The sequence below is a fragment of the Schistocerca gregaria genome, chromosome 3 (genome assembly GCF_023897955.1).
Source record: "Schistocerca gregaria isolate iqSchGreg1 chromosome 3, iqSchGreg1.2, whole genome shotgun sequence".
NCBI lineage: Eukaryota > Metazoa > Arthropoda > Insecta > Orthoptera > Acrididae > Schistocerca > Schistocerca gregaria.
In genome coordinates, this window is record NC_064922.1 from 495222856 (window position 1) to 495239231 (window position 16376).

Here is a 16376-nt window from a genome sequence, read left to right on the forward strand (position 1 = left end):
GTTTATTGGCTGCTGCTGCATTGTGTGTGGCCCACGGGTCGAGTTACTGTCCTCTCCGCCGACGCGGTAAACAAAAAATTATCATTCGCGACCTGCCGGCACCGAGCCGCCTCTCCGCTACGGACACCTACTAGTCTTAGCTACACGGTCGATGAAGCTCTGATCTCTCACGTATGAAGTATCAAACGCATGAAGGTGTGGTACGTGTCCTCTACAGTTTTACAGGTTACTGCTACATCTTTGAACATTTATTAATACGTACTGCAACAGGCAGATGTTATAAAGTACGATAATTCTACATCAAGAGCGCTACTTTACATGAACTGACATACTAATTGTGACAGTTCACGGCAAAACTATCCCTTCAGCACATATAATGCTAAACTGAATCACATTCAATATTTATTTCAGTTCTTGAGAATTATGTCAGGGTTCTTCGTTTACCAAGAGTTGATGCCATGGCACTTTTCGTTTCTTAGGTAACCTGTGTGCTCCGTTCAAATGGTTCAAACGGCTCTGAGCACTATGCGACTTAACTTCTGAGGTCATCAGTCGCCTAGAACTTAGAACTAATTAAACCTAACTAACCTAAGGACATTACACTTATCCATGCCAGAAGCAGGCTTCGAACCTGCGACCGTAGTGGTCGCTCTGTTCCAGACTGTAGCGCCTAGAACCGCACGGCCACTCCGGCCGGCTGTGTGCTCTGTGATGACGTCTTAGATAGCTACGTCTCTCTGTTTATTCTCCTATTGTACTTCTTATACACTGAAGAGCGAAAGAAATTAGAATAGGCATGCGTATTCAAATACAGATATGTAAACAGGCAGAATACAGTGCTGCGGTCAGCACTGCCTAAATAAGACAACAAGAGTCTAGTGCAGTTGTTAGATGGGTTACTGCAGCTACAATTGCAGGTTATCAAGGCATAAGGTTGAAAGTGGTGTTATAATCGGCGCACTAGCGATGGGAGACAGATTCTCCGAGGTAGCGATGTAGTGGGGATTTTCCCGTACGATCATTTAACGAGTGTTCCATGAATGTCAGAAATCCGGTAAAACATCAAATCTCCGAAATCGCTGCGGTCTGAAAAACATGCTGCGAGAACGGTATCAACGACGACTGAAGAGAATCGTTCAACGTGACGGAAGTACAATCCCTGCGGCAGATTTCAATGCTAGGCCATCAACAAGCGTCCGCGTGCGAACCATTCAATGAAACATCGTCGATGTGGGCTTATGAGCCGAAGGCCCACTCTCGTAACCTTGATGCTTCCACGGCACAAAGCTTTACACCTCGCCAGGGCCCGTCGACACTCACACTGGACTGTTGATGACTATAAACTTGTTGTCTGGTCAGTTAAGTTCCCTTAATAATTGTATCGAGCGGATGGACGTGTACGGAAACGGAAACAACCTCATGAATCCATGGATCATGCATCTCAGCAGAAGACTGTTCAAACTGGTGTAGGCTCTATAATGATGTGAGGCCTGTGCAGTTGGTGAGATATGGGATCACTGATACGTTTAGATAAGACTCTGGCAGGTTATAAGTATATAAGCATCCTGTCTAATCACCTGCTTCCATTCATGTCCACTGTGCATTCCGACGGACTTAGGCAATTCTAGCAGAACAATGTGACACCCCGCATGTCCAGAATTGCTACAGAGTGGCTCCAGGAACACTCTTCTGAGTTTAAACACTTCCGCTGGCTACCAAACTCCCCCGACATGAACATTACTGAGCATATCTGGGATGCCTTGCAACGTGCTGTTCAGAAGAGATCTCCACCCGCTCGTACTCTTACGGATTTATGGTCAGTCCTGCAGGATTCATGGTGTCAGTTCCCTCCAGCACTACTTCAGTCATTAATCGAGTCCATGACATGTCATGTTGCAGCACTTCTGCGTGTTCGTGGGGGCCCTACACTATATTAGGCAGGTGTACCAGTTTGGCTCTTCAGTGTATAACTGTGTTTAATTCAGCAGAAAAAATTAGGAGGATTATGTCCAACGAAAACAAGGATTATAAAATGGTTCCTTACATGTCTTTTATATGTAATGTGTAAATGATTCTGTGCCAAATGACAGACTGAAATTAAATATTAAATATAATACCAAAAATTAACTGATTGGTGAGCAGTAGCGATGATAGTATACTTAAGGCAAATACGAGACAGAAAAATAAAACTGATTAACTATGATCCACGTTATGCAGGGCTTAATAGCTCGCTGAATTTTAGCTTCAGCACTCGTGCTCCTTCACGCTGTTGCTCGCAAGTAGAGCAGTTGCGGCGTGATAAGGAGTGAGAGGAATGCACGAGCATCACGTGGTCACTACAGCACGCGAGTAGCACCAACTGTGAAATAAGGGAGCGCTGGTTTTGACAGCAGTGCCGTGCCATCCAATAGCTACAGTGGCGCTCCAGCATTGTGTAACATATATAAATTCTTAGCACTTCAGCCCTTAGTGCGAGGAATCTTATCATTTTACAGACAAAGATTTGTTCGTGAAATGTTTAGTGTATCGTAAAATGATGAAAGACTTTCAGGAAGTTCAATTTACAAAGGCGCTGCACGGCTCAACACGTCAGAGAATACGAAAATGGAAAATCTGAGGGATCTGAGGGGCAACAAGAAGTTTCACGATTTAAAGGGAAGCTCTCTGAAGAAAAAGAAGACGATGAAAAACTACAAAACTGCACTAGTTTTGGCAGAGTCCCTATGCCCTTTCGCGGATGATGATTTAATCAAAGAATATTTAACAATTGCAAATAAACATTTATGCCCACATCAGGTAGAACAATTTCGAGTGGTGTCTTTATCAAACACGACAATCATACATCCCACAAAGGTTATGGCAGACGAGTTCACTGTCAGCTTGAAAAATCTTTGTTTCTTGCATATACCTTAGCACTCCATGGAAGTGTAGCTACCGCAGACACACAGCTAACATGACATTCTTAACAGCCCGGAAGAAAGTGTAGAAAATACTGGTTTGTTGTGGAATTTATTAGTTTAAGTGTCTACAGACTTTAAAAACGAGGATTCGCAGCACAACTGAATGGGAAAATGAGAAAACTTCCAGAACCTACTGATTTGCAGCTTGAAGTGATAGATCTCTAACGTGGCAGGGAATATAGAAATCTAGATTTCTTCAAACACTTGCCTCGGGATAGGCGTACTAGTTTACACAACTCTCCATACGGCCAATTGAAAGAAAAACAGCCCTCAGTCACTATTTTTAACAAATTAACCTGGTTTCGACACTGCTAGGAGTGTCTTCCTCAGAATATAAATCAAAGAATCGTCTATATTTATAACATGGTCACAGAATGTTATAGAATATAGACCATTCCTTGATTTATATTCTGAGGAAGACACTCCCAGCAGTGTCGAAACCAGGTTAATTTGTTAAAAATAGTGACCGAAGGTTGTTTTTCTTTCAATTGTAACTATTCACGGTCTCTGAACGTGCAGCGATGTACAAAATTTTGTTCTCCATACGGCCCTTTACGCTATTCCCTGTGACGATGGAGGGGGTACAGCACTCGTTCGTCGCAAGCCTCCGTCCACCGTCTGCTTACGAAGCATGTTTGCTGTTAAGCCCTGACCTAAAGTCATGAAGCATCGTCTATCGACAAGAAGAAAAACTTCCAAATTCTTGTCCTGCTTGAGGAGCATCTTGATGCTGGTTCTTCAAGCGTAGCTCTGATTTTCAGTAAAATGTAAGCACTTTTCTTTTCCTTCTAAAAACGAAAGCGGTTTCGGGCCCTTGGCCAATTACCTATAGAGATATATCAGGCATCCTGAGACAAAATAGAACGATTATCCACAGGTTTATAAAAATGTTTTTCTATCATTTCGGTTTTTGTGGTTTTGTCTCGTTCAGCATGTTGCTTGAAATTTATAGTTTTTCATCCACAGCATTATGATAACACGTATTGCAATTCACATATTTAAATGTGACACTGTTCACTTCTGATCTACTCTATTCGATCCACCTTTTAAGGTCTGTCTATTTTTAACTCTTTGTCTCTGTTTCGTATATTACGAAGAGTTTCTTTTATTATTTGTATTAGGGATTGAAAAGCGATGAAGTCAACATCGCACATGAAATATTCTTTATTTGGATTGATTATAGCTTCAGCTAACAATCTAGCCATCGTCAGACCATAGAACATTCTTGATTAGCGTTGGTGCCATTACAGCTTCATACGTCGTTAAAATCTTTATTGAAATGAAAACACGCACACATGACGTAACTAAAAACAGCTTATCATCATTCATAGCTAGTGTAATTGAAGATGATCATAAAACATAGGCGTAATGCAGTTACATCTTAGTAGCAGACACAATCAGTATTTACATCATTTAAGATGTAACAGCATACCGCCTTTGTTTTATTACCATTGTTCAATTACACTGGCCATGAATAATTAAAAGTCGTTTTTTATTATGTCGTGTGTCGGACCTGTCATTATAACAAAGATTTTAACGACATGTAAAGCCATTATGGCACCAGCACTAATCAAAAAACTTTTTGTGATCAGAAGATGACTATATTATTAGCCAAAGCTGGTAATCAGTTCAGATAAAGAAGATTTCATGTGCTACCTTGACTTCATGGTTTTTCAATCGCTAACATAAATAAAAATTTACAACAGATCGCGTAACTCTTGGTTGACTTCGAGAGTAGGTTTTCTACTTTTAATTCTTACCTCTACAAAAATGGAGTTACGTCATTAATTTTTTGTTTGTTTGCAGGTGCATGTCTGCTATCCTGGATGCACTGAAATTTCCACTCCACAGTACCGCAGCACGCTGCGAGGGGGATAAAACAAAATGATGCAGCCCTTTAATGGAATGGATTATCATCCGATAAACTGTCTTCTGCATTGAACCTTCCTCCTCCATAATGCGAGCCCAGAATGCTAACCACAACGCTACCTCGCTTATCGTTCTCTTTTTCGGTAGTCTTCTTAATGCCGCACCGGGTAATCCACCACGGGAGCATTCTACTGATACCTCCTGACGAGGTCATTTGCGGCTGTCAAGATGAAGCGTCGCAAAAAGCTGTACAAAGATGTATTCCTGCTCCACGACAGATGCGCAGACCATTCTGAGTAGGACACAGCCGTATGCACTGCTTCTCTGCATTGTCAAAATTGGTCTCAGGCCACGAAATCTCCTGATATGGCAACCAGAGACATGTTCTTGATTCCTCGGATGAAAAACCCATTAGTAATCATTGAGTCTTTGAAGAAGAATTCGATCTTTATGTAATTTGTCAAGATTTTAAAAAATTTTCACGAAAAAAATGACTGGCTAGATTCGGTTATTAGTAATAGCCATCTTCAGATCTGCAAAGTAGCAAAATACAGAAAATCGTCTAAAAAAACTTTATACAATCTATGTTTAAGGAATTAGTTTGTTTTTGTGTATTCCTACGGGTGTACTGCCTGGCTCAGTTTTGTTGTTGCTGTTAGCAACAAACTCCTTGTTCATGTTATTTTCTGCACAAATGCGTATCACTACATGATGATTATTGCTGGTACATCCAGTTTGGGTTCGACCTGCATTTAATATGGGCGTGGTAGGGAACAATAAAAGCATAATTCTTTCTCGGTAAGCATTTTTTTTATATTGTGATACAAAATGACAACGACAATTATCGAGGAGACGTAAAAGATATCTTCAGAAGAACAAATGGAGAATAATATCCCGTGTCCGGAAACGTCATTCGTCGACACTATAGAGCAATTGAAGTTATAGCCGCGGGCGCCGGCCGCTAGGCCACCCCTTCGGCAACAAACGTAACTTTGTACGCTGACGGATCGTAGGCGGAACGTCTCGCAATGTTGTTAGTCATTCAGTGACCATGATTGATTTCTGCGATCGCCAATGGAGAAAATGAAGCTAGCTGGTGCGTAGGCATGCCTTGTCTCCTATGAATGCGACATTCCGTTGCCTCGATGGATGACGGTTTCAGACACGGATTTCCATCCGAAGTTTATTTTTCTCCTGTACGTTTCCAGGAGAGAAATAAGCTTCATATAGAAACCCGTGTCCGAAACCGTCATCCACCGAGGCAACGACGCATTGCATTCATATTAGACAAGGCATGTCTAGGCAGTAGCTAACTCCATTTTGTCCACTGTCGATCGTCGCAAGCAGTCGCATTTGCTGAACAACTGACAGCATTGCGAGGTGTTCAGTCTACGTTGCGTCAATGCACAAAGTCATGTTTGCTGTCGAAGGGGTAGTCTAGCGGCAGGCGCCGGCACCCGTAACTTCGACGTTCTGAAGCGTTGTTAGATGTCATTTCTGGGCTTGGGTTTCCACCCTCAGTTTGTTCTTCAAGGTATCCTCTACAAACCCTTGACGTTCGTCGTTATCATTTTCTAGTACCCTGTACATGTTGTTTCCTTAACCTAAGATGCTAATTTTTAATAGAGTACTAGGGTTCACCTTCGTTTTCTGTAATTTCTTCAAATATTTTTATCTTGAATATTGCATTATAAAGCGGCTTTTATACGGCGATTTTCTGTATTTTTGTTTTTTACACACATAAAAATGTTTGCTTCTTACAACCGAAACTAACTAATAGTCGTATGTTAATTGTCTTATGTAAAATACGACATAGGCATTAAAAGATTTTTGTAAAAAGAAATTTTAATTTCAACAAGAAACCATTGCGTGGCAGAATTTTCCTGCAGGACGACGGCCTGAGTTTCGAGGTGGAACCGTTTCTGAACATCCACAACGCATAAATAGAACGAAGTGACCATTTCTACCGCCTAGTCATCCATTGCTGGAGAAAGTATGACCTATTGAATGACGAATATGCTGTGAAGGACTATCACCAAGTTCCATGGTCATGGCTTGATGTGTGCGAAGTGATTATTGTAAATTTATGACTACCACTAGTATTTCGAATTTCCATGTAATGTGGGTATGAAGAAGTAGGATTCATTGGACGTATTAAGAGAGGGGCACCCCCGCTCCTTAACGAGGCCCTACGGCGCCAAGTGTCGTTTGTGAGGAGAGCAGAGCACGTGCTGGTGCGGTCACCTGCCAGACCCCACCCTGCGCCTGGCCTGGCTTTTGCTGCCCGCCAGAGACCACTCGCAACTAATCCCGGCGCTCGCGTGGCGTCTTAATGCCTTGACCCTTCCTTGCCATCACCTGCCACGCGCAGCTCTCTGCCAGTGTTTGTGTAACTGGCGCTCGCCTCCCAGAAAGCTGCAGCTGCCACTCCACTGTATGAGCCGCAGACGCCTACTTTGAAATATAGGCTAAGAATATGAATTGTACGTGATGACGCAGATTTATATCCAAACTGCTGTTCACAAACTGAGTTTACGGCGACAAGAATATAATATGAAGATTTCGACTGATAATGCAAAAGTACTGTAATTTACAGGAATCGAACCTCCAAGATGAAGACCACATTACGACAAGGTTATGGAACCAGAGAGGATCTCAAATGCAGACTAAGAATGGCAAGAAAAGTATTTCTGAAAAAGAAAAATTTGTTGATATCAGATATAAATTTCAATATTAGAAAGTCTTTTCTCAAAGTGATTGCTTGGAATGACGTCTTCTACTGAAACAAAACGTGGGCAATACACACGTCAACAAGAAGAGAATAGAAGTTTTTGAAATGTAGTGCTGGACAGCTATACTGGAGATTTTATGGATATATCGAACAAATAATGAGGAGCTAGTGAATCGAATTGCGGAAAGAAGAAATTTACGACACAATCCGACCAAAAATAAGGATCAGTTGATAGACGTACCCGGGGAACCAAAGAATAGTAGATTTTGTAATGGAGGGAGTAGTATGTGTGAATGTGTTACAAGGAATGGAGGGGGTGGAAAGAGGAGAAAGGGTTTAAAAATTGTAGAGAGAGCTCTAGGCTCGAATACCGCAAAAATGCTGCAAATGGCTCCAAGCACTATGGGACTTAACATCTGAGGTCATCAGTGCCCTAGACTTAGAACTACTTAAACCTAACTAACCTAAGAACACCACACACATCCATGCCCAAGGCAGGACTCGAACCTGCGACAGTAACAGCAGCGCCTAGAACCGCTCGGCCACAGCCACCGGCTCAAATACTGCAGGCTGCAGTTGTTATGCACAGGTAAAGAGACTTGCACACAATAAACCAGCATGGAGATCTGCATCAAACCAGTCTCCGCACTGATAACTATAATAACAACAGCATGTAACAAGTAAAAAGCCAAAAATGTCTTTGAAATCACTTACCTTACCAAAAAGATGCACATAAAAAGTTTGCAAAATTCGAATATGTTTGTACCAGTGTACACAGAATTCTAAAAAATAAGAGGAAGAAATAAATTATTATTACAATTAGAAAACTATGGGCGTGCCTGTACCTCTCTACTGAAACGAAATTCCTTAAGGCTGTGAAATGGGGAACAAAATTTTATAAAACTAAAAATGAAGATATTATAAAATCAATAGTTGAGTTGACGGTTGATACAACAGACTAATATGAAAGTATATGGGAAGAAGAGTGTCTATTAACAGTATGAGCCATAAAAAACATACCACATGAAAAAGGAAGTCTTGGAAACCAAGTAGAGATGACATGAATAAGGCAGACCAACGAAGTCAAAATAGGCGTCTCGCCAAAACTCTGAAAGTGACGATGGTGACGAGAACGATGGCTAGAAAAAGAGTATTTTCGGAAAGTACTGATTTGGTTTCTCGTGAGAAAACTCGCGGCTTGAGCTGCCATAAACCTGTCGTGCCTGAACGCCTCAACCACATTAGTTTTCAATTGCTTTAAAGCTCCTGGGATGGTCCAGGGTTTCTGAAAACGCGGTTACATTCTTACCGCATAAAGAATTTGGTCTCTCCTTCCTCAGGTAGTGGAATGATTTTAATAATTTCTTGAAGATATTGTAGTAATTTTGCTATACTTAAAAACTGCCTGCAATGCAGTTCCATATCTTCTCGAGCATTGGTGAAAAAGTCGATTCAGGTTCTGATGTGAAAGAAATCAGTATTCACCAAATTCGGCAACGGAGAGAGGTACAGGGTTGCTTGAATACCATCGCTGACGTTAAGATCGTTACACGTTTTCGGAGGTAAAATTCTAGCGACCCTGTGGGCCACTCTAAAATATCTGCCTGCTGAAAATTCCAGAAATAACAACATACAGTATGAAGTATGGAACAGCTATCATCTTGCAATACAGGCCATCAATGCTGCTTTGTTGTTATGGAGACAGATCTAGACGTTATAGTGCTAATTACCTGCCATCTACCGAAATCCTTACCAAAAATTACTTAACCACTTCTGCGATGTGTGTCTGCGATATTAACGACTACTTATTTCTAAATTATCCCTATAATACCATCCGTACTGTTTAGTATTTACACTGCTAAAAATAAAACAGTTATCATCCCTTTCTTGGAAACTTTTTAGTTACAGTAGTGTTCGTCTATGAATTAGTTATACAGTATGTGAAGTGTAACAATCTTGATGAGCGCTCCAAATTTTTCCAGCTATTCAGGTAAAAATGTTAATAGTCAGTACAGTCTTATTATATCGTTTTCTATCGAATTACATTCGTGTTCTTATACGTGGAGAAAAAAAACACAGTGTTTGTCGTAACCAACTTGAACTCCATGATTTCCTCTTGAAAAGTAACGGTATGCTGAGTCGACTTCAACTGGTGAAATGGCATATTATAGTGAAAAATATTATTCACTTTTATTTTTACTGCGGTGTTTTTAACGAGCTACTTCAATCTTCATTTGAGACCTTGCTTCACAAAGGAAGCTGTTAGACTTCCCATCTATGAACATAGTTTCATAATCAAATGTAAAAGTTGTTATTCGCTGTAGGTGGTAACTGACGTATACCCTTGCATTATATTAAAGAAACATAAAAATTAGGTAGAGGATTACACACACGAGAACGGAGGACAATGTGTAACATTTCGTTTACTATTTCGTTTCTGATTTAAGCGGGAAGGGAGGGGGGTGGGGGGGGGGGGGTGGCCAAGCAGATAAGCGTGAGAGCGAGAACTGGATCATACTCGAAAGGAATTGTAATGTGAATATTGCTTTACGTAGCTTACCACATCCAGTGAAGTCAATCTTAGTCTGATTTTTATTATTACCTCGAGCATCCGATACTGAAACACTTATTGTGGAAAGGGATGGAAGATTAGGATTTAACGTCACGTTAAATGGGGACGGAATACAATTTACAGTTAGAATCGAAAAATAGCTGTACTATAGCGAGTCACGAGATCTAGCGTCATCACTTCGCTCGGTCTTTGCACATTTATTTAGTATTATACACTTTGTACTATTTGCAGACACAGAAAGCATGCCAAGAAGCTTACGGTGGATATCATGACAGACTCGGCAAGCTAGTTGCGATTAAAGCAAAACTTCTGCGGCATGATCTGCCTATTATAATTGCACAAAGCTTTTTCAGCGCACACACACACACACACACACACACACACACACACACACACACACACACACACACACACACACACACTACAGAAACGCTACAACTGTTAAAAATTAGACCCATACCTGGAAGATATCCTTCAAAAATGTTCAAATGTGTGCGAAATCTTATGGGACTTAACTGCTAACGTCCCCAGTCCCCAAGCTTACACACTACTTAACCTAAATCATCCTAAGGACAAATACACACACCCATGCCCGAGGGAGGACTTGAACCTCCGCCGGACCAGCCGCACAGCCCAAGACTGCAGCGCCTTAGACCGAGATATCCTTCAACGTTTATTAAATTACTTCCTTTTCGCCACTACTATTATACATTCGAGAAGGGAACTCAGTAAGCGGTTAATGAAAGCCTTAACTTGCTTGCCAGAGAAAGAAACCACAGTTTCTTTTGTTGTTGCATTTGAAATTTGATCGTCTGGGAGTCTGTTAGATTGGAGACCACCACGCAGCTCCTTCGAGTGAGATACATACCGCAGTCGCGCGCAGCCCCTAAGTTGTATACACAACTGCGCAGCATTTCTGTGTGTGTCCTGTGCTCTTCAAGCAGGTACGAGATGCGATTATTCTTTCCAATGAGACTCCCAATATAGGGCATCCTGTCTTCTCCTTAATCGCTTTGACGTCACTAATATTATGTGTTATGAATCAGGCAAAAGGGATTTCAGGTGCAACAGCCAACGTGTACGAGGCATTTCTTAAAAAGAAATAGTTTCGCTTCGATATAGTTTCCAGCAGGAGAGGCATCAGATAGTCGATTGCACTCTTAATTACTACAGGGTACTTGAAAACTGATTCCACGGTGCTGAGTCCATGTGTCGCTATTTACCAACTCTAGCAGACAAAAAAGAAAGAATATTAGAGTTTGGGGTCCCTTCGACGACTGGGTTCTTAGATCGAGCAGATTCGTTCATTTAACTTGCCAGTAGGCTATAATCCTATCGGCGAATGGTACCATTTATCGAAAAACAGATAACGATGAGATCACGTCGAGTTTTTATTGCTGCCTTCTGCTGACCAGTCGTCAGTTCCGGAATGCATAATTCGGAAGGATTGCGAGACGTACTGACCTCGTTCCCTGCCAGAAGTGTTTGTTCTGTGTTTTCAATTTACAGCGAGTGAATTTCCTCACTTAAGAAAAAAGTGCTACATGTAACCATAGAGAGAAATACTGATGTTCATAACTAAATCTTAATTGGTACCACTTCCTACGTGGTGCTCGTATTAATGGAAACTGCAGTTTGATAACATGCTTCTCATGTTTCTGATAGTTCTACTGTGAAACTTACAAGATTCATTCGAAACGAAGAGAACTCTGAAATATATTTTAACACTGAACGATGCATTGACTAAATATTGTAAAACAGATGAATTAACAATATTTAATTACTTCATTTTATCTGATTTCAGGGAATACCGTCAGAAATTTAGTGTTACGTCCGACAATTTGTTTGAAAGCAATGTTATAACTGTAAATATCTGTGGGCGAATTCAGCAAGTGTTGAAGTGTGTCTGATGTAATCCAAAACAAATAAAATTATTTTGAGATGTTGTACAAAGAATACTTGTTTATCGTTCTGAAATTTGGCTTTTTAGCTATAGTCTAGAACGAGAAGCTACTAACGCGACTGTGAATAACCGGAGCGGAAAGGGTTAGAGTGCTGTCACGGATGAGGTTATCTTGCTCAGTTAGAGGTAAAATATGCAGCAGCTGGTGCCTTTAATAAATGACCGTCCCAGCCAGTAAAACAACGTATAACAGTTTGGCCTAACAGGTATTGGTTCCTCACTCCAAACGAATAAGAGTCGAGAGTTCTAACCACTGTGCCAGCACTCTCGTGTAGCACAGACTTTTATAAAATTTCATAACCAACAAGTAACAATACTCGCGTAAGTTAGTTGATAAATGTATCGCTGTTGAAGATGAAAACATTAACATGGTATTCCCAAACTAGATAGACCTGCTTTAACGTTCTGTATCCTACATCGGTAATTTTTATCTTCCTTATGTGAACTCCAGCTACAGTTGTAAATGAGAAAAGAATATGAGAAATGAAATCTTTCATTTGTTATACCTAAGCAATAATGTGCATGTAATGTAATATTGTTCCACAAATCGCACCACTCTTCGTGTTAGATATCTATATACTGCTAGGAGATAATGTGAGTTACTGGAATGGTGATCACGTAACTTCGCACCTTCGTAGTTCGTAGGCCGCTATATCGTCCAGTAAATCATTGCAGGAGCCGATCATGAGATAGAAAAATGTAAAAGATATCGATAGCAAAAAGACGACATATGTGTGCAGATGACTGACATTGAAAAGTATTCGCACTCGTAGGGATAGGTGTAACCCTGCAGACCCTAAAAATATCATCCATTTAGTCCTAGTTTTGCAATTGCTCTGAGAACAAGAACGTTATCCATAAAATAATGTCACCCAAGTATCGCTACTTAATTTGAACAGACTCGAATCCCAAACCATGGTTACAAGAAACAATTGTGATCATTTAGTGTCACGCCTCTGCGATTCGTGAGCAGTCCTTTGTGAAATAGGGTCACACTGTATCATCAATTTAGTTCCAGTTTTGCAATTGCTCTGACGACAAGAACGTTATCCGTAAAATAATTTCACCCAAGTATCGCTACTTAATTTGAACAGTTTCGAACCCCAAACAACAAATGAAGAACTTCAAGCTGTGAAGCTTTGCCGACAGCACTCGTCTTATGTGACACGAACCGTGATGTTCGATCTGATATTTGCTAGTTAAAAGTAGAAAAACGTTTGTGGCTTTAAACAGCGTAGCTAGGGTGTACAAACGACCCAATTGCACATCTTTGCGCGCGAGATCAACTCTGTGAGCAGCAAAGACAATAATCAGGCTCACTGCCTAAAATAAAAATCAGGTAACAACTAATTAACATTTTAGTTAAAATTACGAGGCATGTCACATGGAAACATGCAAGAGCACAGGCTTTCGCCTTCTCAGCAATTTTTCTGTGTGACCGCATCATATGTAACAAAACCACCACCGCTTCAGCAGTAAATGCAAGCAGCCGTCATGTATCTGGTGAACGCTGCCTGCAATATCAACCGAAACGTCACCACTTTTAAGGTATACAGCGCTTACGTTGAGAAATGGATCTGAAATAATTTTCGCTCGCTGTTGGCTCTCGTAAAGCTGCCACAGCAATTTTAATCCTGCAGTTACTCTTATTCTGATGGTAAACCAGTTACAGACGAGTATCGAGTTTTATTGAATTGTGCACTGACTTCCAAATGCGGAACCCAGCAAATCTAGCAAAAAGGTAAAGATTCTTATTATCTGAGTATCTTTAAACACGTAATTCATCATGTGTGACGTTTGAGGATCGGTTAAAGGCCCAAGTGACACAAGTCGCCGCTTGGGGCTCTCAACCGAGAGGGACGCAACTGTGATTTCTGTATAGAAAGTACCACAATTAGTAGCGGACGCTTAGGGGGCCTAGCTGAGAGGAGTGCGAGGGGCGTCCACGTGCAAGCTATGTGCACAGTGCGTATCACAGTTGGTAACGAAAACCGAGACGGGTGAAAGTGTGCAAGTTCAAATTAGAGGAATGGGGGCGGTGTCAAATGATGAGCTCCTTGTGAGGGAAAATGCTCTCGAAAGGTCGTGAACGTGTTACATATAAATGGCGTGTGTATAAACTTCCATTTGTTGATCGGAACCCATGCGACTTCCAAGTAAATACGTCACTAAACTCATGATAATAAGAAACAATAGTGATCATTTAGTGTCACATCTCTGCGGTCCGTGGGCAGTCCTTTGCGAAATAGAGTCACACTGTATCTGGACCGAGGGAAAAGAATGAAAACGAACTGGTAAGAAATGGAAACAGCGAATTTAGCTTGCAGAACAAAGTCACGCTGGAGGCTTCCCATCCATTACACCATTAAATCTTAGCATCTTTGCTTCAGATCATTAAATAACAAGTACCTGCTTGGTATAAAATTTTATTGACGCGTTAAGGACATGGCCCATCATCAGAGCATCAGAACCGTTTCGTTCAATGCTTTGCATCTCTTTCGTTTCTAGTATTATGATGATGAATCATGACACAGACGTGCCAAACAAGTGGAGTCTTGTTAGTGACCTGCAATTTTAAGTATGTGCTTGGTTACCGGAAACTACAACTGGCTTTGACACTCACATCTATAGGGTTGGAGGAGATCTCTTTAATAGAAAGACAAATATACGAATGGTGTTCAAGAACGCAGGCGACTACAGTCTCAATATCACAATGGTTTTTGTATGTAGAATCCTGATCGTACATCACTTCAAGTAGATATTGAATTTCTCGCATCGGTTTCCAGACGTCGGTGGAACCATTTTTATCGAATTTGAGGGGGGTAGGACATCAAACTGGCCGACTTGGAGCAGGAGAGGCACCACATGACATTTTAATTTCTACTTTCTATACTTTCACAAATAAATTCATAAAACTTTGTCGACATGACCAGCAAGGATTCAGGATTCAAACTCATAGCAATGTAAGTTCAAAAGTATAACATAATAATTTTTTTACGCATGAAATTTCATCATTTTTTCACTTACTATTGACTGTATTTGTTACTATAGGTACACCTTTCTTCACAAGTAAGAGAGATTCTTTGATGAATTTTTGCACAGCATACAAACCATACTTACAGGTGTATGAAACTCTAGAATTTATTCAGTTAATGAAAAATGAATTAACTGTTACATTTTAAACTTCATCTATAGAAAAAACTCAAATGCTATGGTTCATTATCTTAATGTTTAGCACAGTTTTTAACAGATTTGGAAAATTCTAGACTTTCATACACCTGTAAGTTTGATTTGTATGCTGTGCAAAATTCATGGAAGAATCTCCCTTACTTATGAAGAGAAGTGTACCTATAGCAAAGAATGCAGACAATAACAAGGGAAAAGATGATGACATTCCACAAGTAAAAAAATATATTTCATTATTTTTTGAACTTCCACTGCTATGAGCATGAATCCTGAACCCTTCCTGGTCATGCTGACAAAGTTTTATGAATTTATTTGTAAAAGTATAGATAGTGGAAATTAAAACGTCCTGTGGTGCCTCTCCTGCTCCAAGTCGGACTGTTTGACGTCCCTTAAAAAAGAAAAATGAAGAAGAGGTGATGAATATATTTATGAACCTCGACGGACGTCACTTGTCTTGTGTAAATTTAGTCGTTTTACAGACATTCGTGTAAGCTTTTGTTCCTGATTAAAACCCGAAAACATCAACGTAAATATTTCACCAAACTCGTAGTTACGATGACACACGTATGCGGTTCGTGTAGTGCGTAGACACTCGCTAGCTGGCGGCGGGGCATACCTGTGTCAACGTGTGAAGCCGATGGCCGGTGTCGCCTCAGTCATCCCACAGTGGCCGCCGCGCGGGCGTGTAGTGCAAAGAACCATTGTCGACTGTCCACACCGGCCGATGGAGTCCAGTGCGCCGCTTGACCGCCAGCGGAGAAAAGCAGTGGGTGGAGGAGGACCCCAGTGTCGGGTACGGCACCCGCCGGTGACCTCCGCCCCACTCCACGCTACCCCAGCCGGGACACCCCTCCGGCGGGCGGCTGGTGATCCGGTTAGCGTTGGCGTATGGAGAAGGAGCCGGCGTCACATCCTGCGGCCGCCCGTCTGGGCCTGGTTCGGGGGGAGGGGGGGGACGTTAGGTGGGGGTGAAATCGGAGCGAGCATTAGGCTCGTCCACCGCCCGCGCATTTTAATTCCCTCGCTGTGGGAGGCGGATCACCGACACGTGGGCGGCGGTACGGTTACGCGCAAAGTGGCAGCCACTCCACTCGA

At 41.4% G+C, this 16376-nt stretch overlaps 1 protein-coding gene across 1 annotated transcript in view; it reads right to left on the minus strand.

The window, feature by feature from the left end:
* The window catches only part of LOC126355442 (protein glass-like), a 149528-nt gene extending 133548 nt beyond the window's left edge, over positions 1–15980 (minus strand). Inside the window, exon 1 of the mRNA XM_050005750.1 lies at positions 15898–15980. The gene's annotated coding sequence lies outside the window, so the exon portion shown is untranslated. The remainder of the gene's footprint in view (positions 1–15897) is intronic.
* Between the last annotated feature and the right edge of the window lie 396 nt (positions 15981–16376).